The sequence below is a fragment of the Carcharhinus amblyrhynchos genome, chromosome 10 (assembly GCF_965287045.1).
Source record: "Carcharhinus amblyrhynchos chromosome 10, sCarAmb.v2.hapA, whole genome shotgun sequence".
Classification (NCBI taxonomy): domain Eukaryota; kingdom Metazoa; phylum Chordata; class Chondrichthyes; order Carcharhiniformes; family Carcharhinidae; genus Carcharhinus; species Carcharhinus amblyrhynchos.
In genome coordinates this window covers 34,508,249-34,521,816 of record NC_137333.1, presented here as the reverse complement: position 1 = coordinate 34,521,816, position 13,568 = coordinate 34,508,249, and positions in this window count along the sequence as shown.

Here is a 13,568-nt window from a genome sequence, read left to right as displayed (position 1 = left end):
TGTGGGGGTGTAGAGTGTCAGAATGTGGGGTTGTTGCAATGTGAGGGTGTTTGGGATCGGTGCAGTGTGAGGGTATGGAGTTGTTGCAGTGTAGGGTTATGGGGCTGTTGCAGTATGGAGTTTGGGGTTGTTGCAGTGTGGTATTGTTGCAGTGTGGGGGTATGGGTTGTTGTAGTGTTGGAGTGTGGGGTTGTTGCAGTGTGGGGGTGTGGGATTGTTACAGTGTGGGGTTGTTGCAGTGTGGGGGTATGGGGTTGTTGTAGTGTGAGTGTGTGGGATTGGTGCAGTGTGGGAGTGTGTGGTTGTTGCAGTGTAGGGGTATGGGGATGGTGCAGTGTGGGGGTGTGGAGTTGGTGCAGTATGAGGGGTATGGGGTTGGTGCAGTGTGGGGTGTGGGGTTGGTGCAGTATGGGGGTATAGTGTTGGTGCAGTGTTGAGTGTGAAGTTGGTGCAGTGTGGGGTGTGGGGTTGGTGCAGTGTGTGGGTTTGGGGTTAGTGCAGTGAGGGGTTGTGGGGGGGTTGTGGGGGTGTGGAGTGTCTGGATATGTGGGTGTGTGGAGTTGTTGCAGTGTGGGGATGTGGGATTGGTGCAGTGAGGGGGTGTGAGGTTGGGTTAGTGTGGGGATGTGATTTTGGTGCAGTGTGGGGATGTGGGGTTGGTGCAGTGTGGGGATGTGGGGTTGGTGCAGTGTGGGGGTGTGAGGTTGGTTCAGTGTGGGGGTGTGATTTTGGTGCAGAACGGTGATGTGGGGCTGGTGCAGTGTGCGGGCGTGGGCTGTTGCAGTGTGAAGGTTTGGGATTGTTGCAGTGTGGCGGAGTGGGGTTGGCGCAGTGTTGGTGGGTGGATGATGCTGTGTGGACTGTGTGGTTGTTGCAGTCTGGTGGTGTGGGGTTGGTGCAGTCTGGTGGTGTGGGGTTGGTGCAGTGTGGGTGTGTGGGGTTGGTGCAGTTTGGGGGTGTGGGGTTGGTGCAGTGTGGGTGTGTGGGGTTGGTGCAGTGTGGGTGTGTGGGGTTGGTGCAGTGTGGGGGTGTGGGGTTGGTGCAGTGTGGGTGTGTGAGGTTGGTGCAGTGTGGGTGTGTGGGGTTGGTGCAGTGTGGGTGTGTGGGGTTGGTACAGTGTGGGTGTGTGAGGTTGGTGCAGTGTGGGTGTGTGAGGTTGGTGCAGTGTGGGTGTGTGAGGTTGGTGCAGTGTGGGTGTGTGGGGTTGGTGCAGTGTGGGTGTGTGGGGTTGGTACAGTGTGGGTGTGTGGGGTTGGTGCAGTGTGGGTGTGTGAGGTTGGTACAGTGTGGGTGTGTGGGGTTGGTGCAGTGTGGGTGTGTGAGGTTGGTGCAGTGTGGGTGTGTGAGGTTGGTGCAGTGTGGGTGTGTGGGGTTGGTACAGTGTGGGTGTGTGAGGTTGGTGCAGTGTGGGTGTGTGGGGTTGGTACAGTGTGGGTGTGTGGGGTTGGTGCAGTGTGGGTGTGTGGGGTTGGTACAGTGTGGGTGTGTGGGGTTGGTGCAGTGTGGGGGTGTGGGGTTGGTGCAGTGTGGGTGTGTGGGGTTGGTACAGTGTGGGTGTGTGAGGTTGGTACAGTGTGGGTGTGTGAGGTTGGTGCAGTGTGGGTGTGTGAGGTTGGTGCAGTGTGGGTGTGTGGGGTTGGCACAGTGTGGGTGTGTGGGGTTGGTGCAGTGTGGGTGTGTGGGGTTGGTACAGTGTGGGTGTGTGGGGTTGGTACAGTGTGGGTGTGTGGGGTTGGTACAGTGTGGGTGTGTGGGGTTGGTACAGTGTGGGTGTGTGGGGTTGGTGCAGTGTGGGTGTGTGGGGTTGGTACAGTGTGGGTGTGTGGGGTTGGTGCAGTGTGGGTGTGTGGGGTTGGTGCAGTGTGGGTGTGTGAGGTTGGTACAGTGTGGGTGTGTGTGGTTGGTGCAGTGTGGGTGTGTGGGGTTGGTGCAGTGTGGGTGTGTGGGGTTGGTGCAGTGTGGGTGTGTGGGGTTGGTGCAGTGTGGGTGTGTGAGGTTGGTGCAGTGTGGGTGTGTGGGGTTGGTACAGTGTGGGTGTGTGAGGTTGGTGCAGTGTGGGTGTGTGAGGTTGGTACAGTGTGGGTGTGTGAGGTTGGTACAGTGTGGGTGTGTGAGGTTGGTGCAGTGTGGGTGTGTGAGGTTGGTGCAGTGTGGGTGTGTGAGGTTGGTGCAGTGTGGGTGTGTGGGGTTGGTGCAGTGTGGGTGTGTGAGGTTGGTGCAGTGTGGGTGTGTGGGGTTGGTACAGTGTGGGTGTGTGGGGTTGGTGCAGTGTGGGTGTGTGAGGTTGGTGCAGTGTGGGGGTGTGGGGTTGGTGCAGTGTGGGTGTGTGAGGTTGGTGCAGTGTGGGGGTGTGGGGTTGGTGCAGTGTGGGTGTGTGAGGTTGGTACAGTGTGGGTGTGTGGGGTTGGTGCAGTGTGGGTGTGTGGGGTTGGTACAGTGTGGGTGTGTGGGGTTGGTACAGTGTGGGTGTGTGGGGTTGGTACAGTGTGGGTGTGTGGGGTTGGTGCAGTGTGGGTGTGTGGGGTTGGTACAGTGTGGGTGTGTGAGGTTGGTACAGTGTGGGTGTGTGGGGTTGGCACAGTGTGGGTGTGTGGGGTTGGTACAGTGTGGGTGTGTGGGGTTGGTACAGTGTGGGTGTGTGGGGTTGGTACAGTGTGGGTGTGTGGGGTTGGTGCAGTGTGGGTGTGTGGGGTTGGTGCAGTGTGGGTGTGTGAGGTTGGTGCAGTGTGGGTGTGTGGGGTTGGTACAGTGTGGGTGTGTGAGGTTGGTGCAGTGTGGGTGTGTGGGGTTGGTGCAGTGTGGGTGTGTGAGGTTGGTGCAGTGTGGGTGTGTGAGGTTGGTGCAGTGTGGGTGTGTGGGGTTGGTGCAGTGTGGGTGTGTGGGGTTAGTACAGTGTGGGTGTGTGGGGTTGGTGCAGTGTGGGTGTGTGAGGTTGGTACAGTGTGGGTGTGTGGGGTTGGTGCAGTGTGGGTGTGTGGGGTTGGTGCAGTGTGGGTGTGTGAGGTTGGTGCAGTGTGGGTGTGTGGGGTTGGTACAGTGTGGGTGTGTGAGGTTGGTGCAGTGTGGGTGTGTGAGGTTGGTACAGTGTGGGTGTGTGAGGTTGGTACAGTGTGGGTGTGTGAGGTTGGTGCAGTGTGGGTGTGTGAGGTTGGTGCAGTGTGGGTGTGTGAGGTTGGTGCAGTGTGGGTGTGTGGGGTTGGTGCAGTGTGGGTGTGTGAGGTTGGTGCAGTGTGGGTGTGTGGGGTTGGTACAGTGTGGGTGTGTGAGGTTGGTGCAATGTGGGTGTGTGAGGTTGGTGCAGTGTGGGTGTGTGGGGTTGGCACAGTGTGGGTGTGTGGGGTTGGTGCAGTGTGGGTGTGTGGGGTTGGTACAGTGTGGGTGTGTGGGGTTGGTACAGTGTGGGTGTGTGGGGTTGGTACAGTGTGGGTGTGTGGGGTTGGTACAGTGTGGGTGTGTGGGGTTGGTGCAGTGTGGGTGTGTGGGGTTGGTACAGTGTGGGTGTGTGGGGTTGGTGCAGTGTGGGTGTGTGGGGTTGGTACAGTGTGGGTGTGTGGGGTTCGTGCAGTGTGGGTGTGTGGGGTTGGTGCACTGTGGGGGTGTGGGGTTGGTGCAGTGTGGGTGTGTGGGGTTGGTGCAGTGTGGGTGTGTGGGGTTGGTACAGTGTGGGTGTGTGGGGTTCGTGCAGTGTGGGTGTGTGGGGTTGGTGCACTGTGGGGGTGTGGGGTTGGTGCAGTGTGGGTGTGTGGGGTTGGTACAGTGTGGGTGTGTGGGGTTGGTACAGTGTGGGTGTGTGGGGTTGGTGCAGTGTGGGTGTGTGAGGTTGGTGCAGTGTGGGTGTGTGAGGTTGGCACAGTGTGGGTGTGTGGGGTTGGTACAGTGTGGGTGTGTGGGGTTGGAGCAGTGTGGGTGTGTGGGGTTGGTACAGTGTGGGTGTGTGGGGTTGGTGCAGTGTGGGTGTGTGGGGTTGGCACAGTGTGGGTGTGTGTGGTTGGTACAGTGTGGGTGTGTGTGGTTGGTACAGTGTGGGTGTGTGGGGTTGGTACAGTGTGGGTGTGTGGGGTTGGTACAGCGTGGGTGTGTGGGGTTGGTACAGTGTGGGTGTGTGGGGTTGGTGCAGTGTGGGTGTGTGGGGTTGGTACAGTGTGGGTGTGTGTGGTTGGTACAGTGTGGGTGTGTGGGGTTGGTGCAGTGTGGGTGTGTGAGGTTGGCACAGTGTGGGTGTGTTGGGTTGGTGTAGTGTGAGGGGTATGGGATTGGTGCAGTGTGGGTGTGTGAGGTTGGCACAGTGTTGGTGTGTGGGGTTGGTACAGTGTGGGTGTGTGGGGTTGGTGCAGTGTGGGTGTGTGAGGTTGGTACAGTGTGGGTGTGTGAGGTTGGTACAGTGTGGGTGTGTGAGGTTGGTACAGTGTGGGTGTGTGAGGTTGGTACATTGTGGGTGTGTGGGGTTGGTGCAGTGTGGGTGTGTGGGGTTGGTACAGTGTGGGTGTGTGGGGTTGGTACAGTGTGGGTGTGTGGGGTTGGTACAGTGTGGGTGTGTGGGGTTGGTACAGTGTGGGTGTGTGGGGTTGGTGCAGTGTGGGTGTGTGGGGTTGGTACAGTGTGGGTGTGTGGGGTTGGTGCAGTGTGGGTGTGTGGGGTTGGTGCAGTGTGGGTGTGTGAGGTTGGTGCAGTGTGGGTGTGTGGGGTTGGCACAGTGTGGGTGTGTGGGGTTGGTGCAGTGTGGGTGTGTGGGGTTGGTGCAGTGTGGGTGTGTGAGGTTGGTGCAGTGTGGGTGTGTGGGGTTGGTGCAGTGTGGGTGTGTGGGGTTGGTGCAGTGTGGGTGTGTGAGGTTGGTGCAGTGTGGGTGTGTGGGGTTGGTGCAGTGTGGGTGTGTGGGGTTGGTGCAGTGTGGGTGTGTGGGGTTGGTGCAGTGTGGGTGTATGGGGTTGTTGCAGTGTGGGTGTGTGAGGTTGGTGGAGTGTGGGTGTATGGGGTTGTTGCAGTGTGGGTGTGTGGGGTTGGTGCAGTGTGGGTGTGTGAGGTTGGTGCAGTGTGGGTGTGTGAGGCTGGTGCAGTGTGGGTGTATGAGGTTGGTGCAGTGTGGGTGTGTGGGGTTGGTGCAGTGTGGGTGTGTGAGGTTGGTGCAGTGTGGGTGTGTGAGGTTGGTGCAGTGTGGGTGTGTGAGGCTGGTGCAGTGTGGGTGTATGAGGTTGGTGCAGTGTGGGTGTGTGGGGTTGTTGCAGTGTGGGTGTATGGGGTTGTTGCAGTGTGGGTGTGTGAGGTTGGTGCAGTGTGGGTGTATGGGGTTGGTGCAGTGTGGGTGTGTGAGGTTGGTGCAGTGTGGGGGTTTGGGGTCAGTGCAGTGTGAGATTGTTGCAGGTTGGGGGTGTGGGGTTGTTGCAGTGTGTCTGGGGTTGGTGCTGTGTTGGGGTGTGGGGTTGGTGTTGTGTGGTGATTGGTTTTAATGCAGTTTGGGGTTGTTGCAGTGTGAGGGTGAGGGGTTATTGCATTGTTGGGCTATATGATTGGTGCAGTGTTGGGCTGTGGGGTTGGTGTAGTGTGGTGATTGGTTTTAATGCAGCCTGGGGTTGTTGCAGTGTGAGGTTGTAGGGTTATTGCAGTGTTGGGCTGTATGGTTGTTGCAGTGTTGGGCTGTGGGGTTGGTGCAGTATGGGAGTGTGTGTTTTTGCCTTGTTTGGGTGTGGGTTGGTGCAGTGTCGGGTTGTTCCAGTGTGGGTATATGGGGTTGGTGCAGTGTGGGGGTGTGAGGTTGTTGCAGTGTTGGGATGTGGGGTTATTGCTGCATGAGTGTGTTGGGTTGTTTCAGTGTGAAGGTGTGGGATTGGTGCAGTGTGGGGGTGTGGGATTGTTTCAGTGTTGGGATGTGGGGTTTGTGCAGTGTGTGAGTGTGGGGTTGGTGCAGTGTAGTGATATGTGGTTGGTGCAGTATGGCAATGTGGGGTTGCGGGGGTGTGAAGTGTCTGGATATGGGGGTGTGGAATTGTTGCAGTGTGGGGATGTGGGGTTGGTGCAGTGTGGGAGTGTGGTGTTGCTGCACTGTGGGGATGTGCGGTTTGTGCAGCGTGGGGTTTGGGGTTGTTGTACGCGGGAGTGTGGTGTTTGTGCAGTGTGGGGTTGTGGGGGTGTGGAGTTGTTGCAGTGTGGGAGTGTGCAGTTTGTGCAGTGTGGGGGTGAGGGGTTGTTGCAGTGCAGGGGTGTGGTGTTGGTGCAGTGTGGGAGTGTAGGGCTGGTGCATTGTGGGGGTGTGGCTTATTGCAACGTGTGGGTGTGTGGTTGTTGCAGTGTGGGGGTATGGGGTTGGTGCAGTGTGGGGTGTGGCATTTTTGCATTATGGGGGAGTGGGGTTTTTGCAGTGTGGGGGTGTGGGACTATTGCAGCGTGTGGGTGTGGGGTTTTGCTGCAATGTGGTTGTGTTGGATTGGTAAAGCGTGGTGATGTGTTCGTGCAGTGTTGGGTTGTGAACTTGTTGCAGTGTGGGTGTAAGGGGTAGGTGTAGTGTGGGGATGTATTTTGGTGCAGTGTTGGGGTGTGGTTTTGGTGCAGTGCGGGTGTGGGTTTGGTGCAGTGTTGGGCTGTGGGTTGTTGCAGTGTGAGAGTGTGGAGTTGTTGCAGCAATGAGGGTGTGGGGTTTTGCAATGTGGGAGTATGTGTTTGTTACAGTGTGGATTGTGGGGTTGGTGCAGTGTGGGGGTGTGCAGTTGGTGCAATTTTGGGGAGTGGGAGTGTTGCAGTATGGGGATGTGGTGTTGTTGCAGTGTGACAGTGTGGCAGCGTCTGGTTAGTGTAATGTCGGGTGAGGGGTTGTTGCCATGTGGGAGTGTTGGGTTGTTGCAGGGTGGGGATATGAGTTGTGGCTGTGTGGGGGTGTAAGTTGTTGCAGTGTGCAGGTGTGGGTTGGGTGTAGTTGGGGTTGTAAGGTTGGTGCATTGTGTGGTTGTGTGTTGGTGCTGTGTTGGGCTGTGGGTGGTTGCAGTGTGGGGCGGTGCTGTTGTTACAGTGTGTGGTATGGTGTTGTTGCATTGTGGGGGTGGGTTTGTAGAGTGCCAGGATGTGGGGATATGGGGTTGTGGAGTTGTGGGTGTGTGTAGTGTCTGGATGCAGGGTTATCGAGTTGTGGGGGTATAAGTTTATGGGGTTTAGAGGTGTGGATTTTAGATGTGGGATGTCAGGTAGGGTTTGGGGCTGTGGAGTGCAGAGTTATGGGCTGGTATCAGAAAGAAACAAATTTAGTTGATTTTTATATGTTTCATATCAGCATCCACAAGAGGAAAGTAAGATTGAGCACTTGGTGGTTTCTCAGCAGCTATCTCATGTGCATATTCAACTTATTCACAATCTGAATGTTCAACGTTGATGCTTTAAAATGCAGCCCTTGTTGAGTCCTCTATGGACGAGTGCAGTGCATTGAGTGCCTTGGGTATTATCTCCAACCAAACAAAATAGAGAAGCAGGCAAAACTCAAAGCAATTTTCCGAAGTGTTGTGGAATTTATTCACCGTCTTACAATCCCAGTGGAGCCTGACTCCAAATCATTTAATCAGCTCATGGATTTAGTAAAAGCTCAACTACAACCTCAACCATCAGTCACATTCCGGAGATTCAAATTTAATTTGAGGGTGACAGTCCCAGGCGAATATTTTGTGACCTACATTGACAAACTGAAGCAATTATCAGAGTATTGTGATATTGGAGCCACCTTATATGACTTGTTACAAGATTGGTTAGCCTGTGATGTGAAAAATGATGCTATTTGACACAGATTGCTTGCAGAGGTCGACAAATTTTAAATGAGCAATGGACTCAGTGCTGGCCATGGAAAGTGCTAAAAAAGCTGCACGCAGAATGCACATAATGGTGCCATTCACCACTCAGGGTAGGACTCTCCAGCCAGCCATGAGTATGCTACAGGGGCTACTGTGGGTTGATGTATACCTTGATGATGTTCTTATAAGTGGATTAACAAAGGCTGAACATCTAGCAAACGTAGAGATTTCAGTGGTTGGAGTTTGCCTCAAGAATGAGAAATGCACATTTCAAGCACACTGTACGAATGCATAAGGATTCCAACCCCTGGAAGAAAAGGTCAAGGTGATAAAGGAGGCACCTGCTCTGAATTCAGATCACTTTTGGGGATGGTAAACTGCTACTACCAAACTCATCGATGGTATTGGCCATTGAGGCCCATGAGGCTAATTAAACACCATAGATGGCGTTGGAAGGCTTCCCAGGAGGAATCTTTCAACAGGGTAAAAATTGCTGCATTTATCAAACCTGTAAGTATATTTTGACCTTTCTGAAGTACTGATATTGACCTGTGATCAGTATTGGTGTGATGTTGTCTCGTGGAATGGTCAATGGCTCTGAGAACTGGAAAGAAAAACTACTCACAAATCAAAAAAGAAGGATATCAATAGTGTTTGAACAAAGAACAAAGAAAAGTACAACACAGGAACGGGCCCTTCGGCTCTCCAAGCCCATGCTGATCATGATGGCCTAACTAAGCGAAAAAAAAACCTTCTGCCCTTGCTCGGCCCATATCTCTCTATTCCGTCCCTATTCATGTACCCATCCAGGTGCCTCTTAAATATTACTAATGTGTCTGCTTCCACCACATCCTCTGGCAGCACATTCCATGCACCCACCACTCTCTGCATGAAAAACTTTCCCAGCACATCTCCATTAAACTTTCCCCCTCTCACCTTGAACATGTGCCTCTTGTAATTGACACTTTCTCCTTGGGAAAAAGCCTGTGACTGTGCTCCCTGTCTATGCCTTTCATATTTTGTAGACGTCTATCAGGTCTCCCCTCAACCTCCGTCATTCCTGTGAAAACAATCCTAGTTTATTCTACATCTCGTCATAGCCAGTGCCCATGAGACCAGGCAACATCCTGGTGAACTTCTTCCTACTCTCTCCAAAACTTCCATATCCTTTCAGTAGTGTGATGACCAGAACTGTACGCAATATTCCAAATGCAGCCTAACTAAGGTTAAAAATAGCTGCAATGTGAATTGCCAATTCTTGTACTCAGTGTCCCAGCCAATGAAGGCAAGCATGCCATATGTTTTCTTAATCACCTTGGCCACTTGTGTTGCCACTTTTAGGGCATTATGGACTTACACGCCCAGATCCGTCTGTATGTTACTGTTACAAAGGGTTCTGTCATTTACGGTATAATTCACACCTAAATTTGGTTTTCCAAAATACATCATCTTGCATTTGTCTGGATAAATAGCATCTGCCATTCTTGTGCCCAAGTCTCCAATCTATCAATATCCTGTTGTATCCTTTGACAATCTCCGGCACTATCAGCAACTCCACCAATCTTTGTGTCATCTGCAAACTTACTAATCAGACCACCCACATTTTCCTCCAGTTCATTTATATATACTTCAAACAACAGAGATCCCAGCACTGATCCCTGCAGAACACAACTAGCTACAGATCTCCATTCTCAAAAACATCCTTCTATCATTACTCTCTGTCTTCTATGACCAAGTCAGTTCTGTACCCATCTATCCAGCCCACCCCAAATCCCATGTGATTTTAGTTTTTGTCCCATTTTATCATGTTCAATTTTATCAAATGCCTTACCAAAGTCCATATAAATGACATTCACAGCCCTTCCCTCATCAATTATCTTTGACATTTCTTCAAAAAATTCAATCAAGTTGGTGAGACATGATCTTCCCTGTACAAAACCATACTGCCTATCACTAACTAGTCTATTTTCTTCCAAATGTGCATATATCCTGTCCCTTAGAATCTTCTCCAAAAGCTTTTCCACCACTGACTTCAGACTCACCGGTTTATAATTTCCTGGATTATCCCTCCTTCCTTTCTTAAACAAGGGAATAGCATTGGCTATTCTCCAGTCCTCTGGAACATTGTCTGTGGTCATAGAAGTTGTGAAAATATCTGTTAAGGCTCCAACTATTTTTCTCCTTGCCCCCTGCAGTAACCTGGAATTGATCCCACCCAGCACTGGGGATCTGTCTACCTTCATGCGATTTATGATACCCAACATTCCTCCTTCGCCATATTGACATTGTCAAGAGTGTTCATGTACTCAACCCTAACCTCAACAACTATCATGTCTTTCTCCTTGGTGAATACTGATACAAACCCACTTCCTGTGGTTCCTTGCATAACTTTCATCCATTGTCCTTGAGTGAGACTCTTTCGCTTGCTACCCTTCTACTCCTACTATATGCATAAAAAGCCTTGGGATTCACCTTGACCCTGTTTGCTAAAGATATTTCATGGTCCTTTTAGGTCTCCTAATTCTGTGTTTAAGTTCTTTTCTACTTTCTCTATAGTTCTCAAGGGCCTTGTCAGTTATTAAATGCCTAGGCCATTTGTATGCTTCCTTTTCCTGTTAGCCTAAGCTTACAATTTCCCTTGCCATCCATGGTTCCAGAATCCTTCATTTTTGCAGAGACATGCATATCATGCACTTCAGTCAACTGGTTTTTGAATGCCTTCCACATCGCACACATGGATTTGTTCTCAAATAGCTTCTCCCAATCTACATTCCCCAGTTCCTGTATAATTTGGATGTATTTGGCCCTCGTCCAATTAAGCACCCTCACCCAAGAACCACTCTTGTCCTTATTCCTGATTACCCAAAATATTATGGCATTATGGTCGCTAAACCCAAAATGCTCCCCCACTGAAACATTGATCACCTGACCCAGCTCACTCTTCAACACAAAGTTTAGTATGGCCCCCTCCCTGGTTGGATTGTCAACATACTGTATCAAAAAGCCTTCCTGGACACATCTAACAAATTGGTCTCCTTTCGAGCCCCTGGCTCTAAGTGAGTCCTAGTCAATATGGGGGAAGTTAAAGTCATTCACCACAACTACCCTGTTTTTTTCACACATTTCAGCATCTGACTACACATCTGCTCCTCTGTCTCCTGTGGGCTGTTGGAAAATCTATAGTACACTCCCAGTTGTGATTTCACCCACAATGACTCACCACAAGATCCCTCCAATGTATCCTTCCGCAACACAACTGTGATGTGCTCCCTAATCAGTAATGCGTCTCTCCCACCCCTTTTGTTTCTCCTCTAAAACAACAATATCCCAGAATGTTAAGCTCCCAGACTTGTCCCTCCTTTAACTATGTCTTTGTCATGGCAATAACATCATAATTCCATACAATATTCCAGTAATTCTCAGTTCATCTGTTTTACCTGTTATATTTCTTGCATTGAAGCAAATGCACTCCAGACCACCATTCCTGCCAAGCCCTATGACTTCCATTGTCTGCTCTTATTTTGTGCTATGTTTATCTCAGTCGCACTTTCTTCTCCAGTCTCACATTCTTTCCCACTTCTGGCATACTGTTCCAGTTCCCACCCCCCGTCATACTACTTTAGACCCTCCCTAACTAGCAAACCTCCAGCCCAGGATATTGGTGCCCTTCCAGTTCAGGTGCAACCCATCCATTTGTATAGGTCCCACCATCCCCAAAAGACATCATTATCAGTGCAGAGTCTGCATGTTTTCCCCGTGTCTGCATGGGTTTTCTCCGGGTGCTCTGCTTTCCTCCAACTGTCTGAAAGACATACTGCTTAGGTGCATTGGCCACGCTAAATTCTCCCTCAGTGTACCTGAACAGATGCCAGAATGTGGCGACTAGGGGATTTTTGCAGTAACTTCATTACAGTGTAGTAATGTAAGCCTGCTTGAGACACTAATAATAAATAAACAACTTCAACTTAAACAGCGATCCATATATCAAAGACCCTCCCTCCTTCACCAGCTCTTTAGCTACCTGGTCAACTGTACTATCTCCGTGTTCCAAGCCTCACTAGCATGTGGCAGAGAGAATAATTCTGAGATTACTATCCTGGGGTTCCTGTTCTTTAACTCCCTACATAATTCCCTGAATTGTATTCGCAGGACTTCTTCCCTCTTCCTGTTTATGTCATTTGTGTCAAAGTCACAATGCTTGGTGTCAATAAATTCATCAGTACTTACATAGTAGTCAACTTATCATTATTTCTGACCACAAACCACTCTTGGGTCTTTTCAAAGAGGACAAGATTATCTCACTGATCATTTCAGCAAGAATTCAAAGACAGCTATTAATTCTGTCCACCAATTAATACACTTCCAAGCACTGACCTGGAATACACATAATGAATGCAAATGCTCTTAGCTGACTACCCATGCAAGAAAGTATCGCCTGTACTCCAGTACCAGAAGAAATTATCATGGTATTAATTTTTTTAGACACATTGTCAGTCTCAATGTGGCAGATCAGGAACTGGACCAATTGAGATTCACTTATGTCCAAAGTGAGAGACTTATTGGATGGGTAAATGAGCTTGTTTCCGAGGAAATGAAATCATTCTTTCCCTCCAAGAATGAATTGAGATGTCACCATGGCATCATACCCTGGGGAAGAAGAGTAGTCACTCCTGTGCCAAGTGGAGTGTAGCTCCTAATTGAATTACACAGTGCTTATCCTGGCATTTCTAATGTAAAGATGCTTCCTGGAAGTTATATGTGGTGGCCTGGTATTGATGCTGATATTGAGAAACTAGTCAAGCACTGTCAACAGTGCCAACTACAGCAGAGGTCGCCTGCTACAGCTCCACTGCACATTTGAGAAAAGCCTGGCTGGCCATGGATATGAATCCATGCCGATTATGTTAGTCCATTCCTGGACAGAATGTTTTTGCTCGTGACTGATGCACGCTCTAAATGGATGGATAGATGAAGTCACCTGCATCGCATGCTATTTTAGAATGATTATGCCAATGCTTTTCAACGCACATACCTGAAGTCATGGCATCAGACAATGAAACCATATTCACAAGTGCTGAGTTCTAATACTTTACTGCTCTTAATGGTATTGGCACCTTAGAATTGCGCCTTTCCATCCAGCATCAAATGGACTAACCAAGAGAGCCATTCAAGTCTGACCTAAAGAAAATATCAAGGGGAATGTAAGAAAATTCTCACAATTCCTCCACTTGCAACGACAGAAATTCCACCATCAGATCTACTAATGAGATGTCATCTGATAATGAGACTGAATCTCATGTTTCCAAATTTGCCAGAGAGTGTCGAAGTCAGCCAAAGTAATCAGAAAGCAAGGCATGGTTCACAGCGCACAGCATAACCAACAGCATGATCATTTATGGTAAATGAACATCAGTAGTGGATCAAATGGATCTCTGGAATTATTGTCTCTAAGGCCATATCCCTTTCATACAAAGTGGTAGTGGATGGGAAGATCATTCATAAACATATGGACCACTTGAGGAGTAGAGAGATACTCCAGCAATTAATGTTGCCATCAAGAGATGTTTTGGAACCCGTAAACAATCAAGTACCTGATCTGTTGTCAACATAATTGATGTCTCATGGAAGTAAATAGTGGTGAACACCTATGCCAGAAGAGGTATTCATTAATGCAATTCCTGTTAACATCAATCCTTTGGAAGCATTTCAGACAGTGGAATTATGTCACTCTACAAGAAACAGAAAAACCCCTCAAAAACTCATTCTTTAATTGTCCAACTCATGCGCATAATATCTAGTTAATAT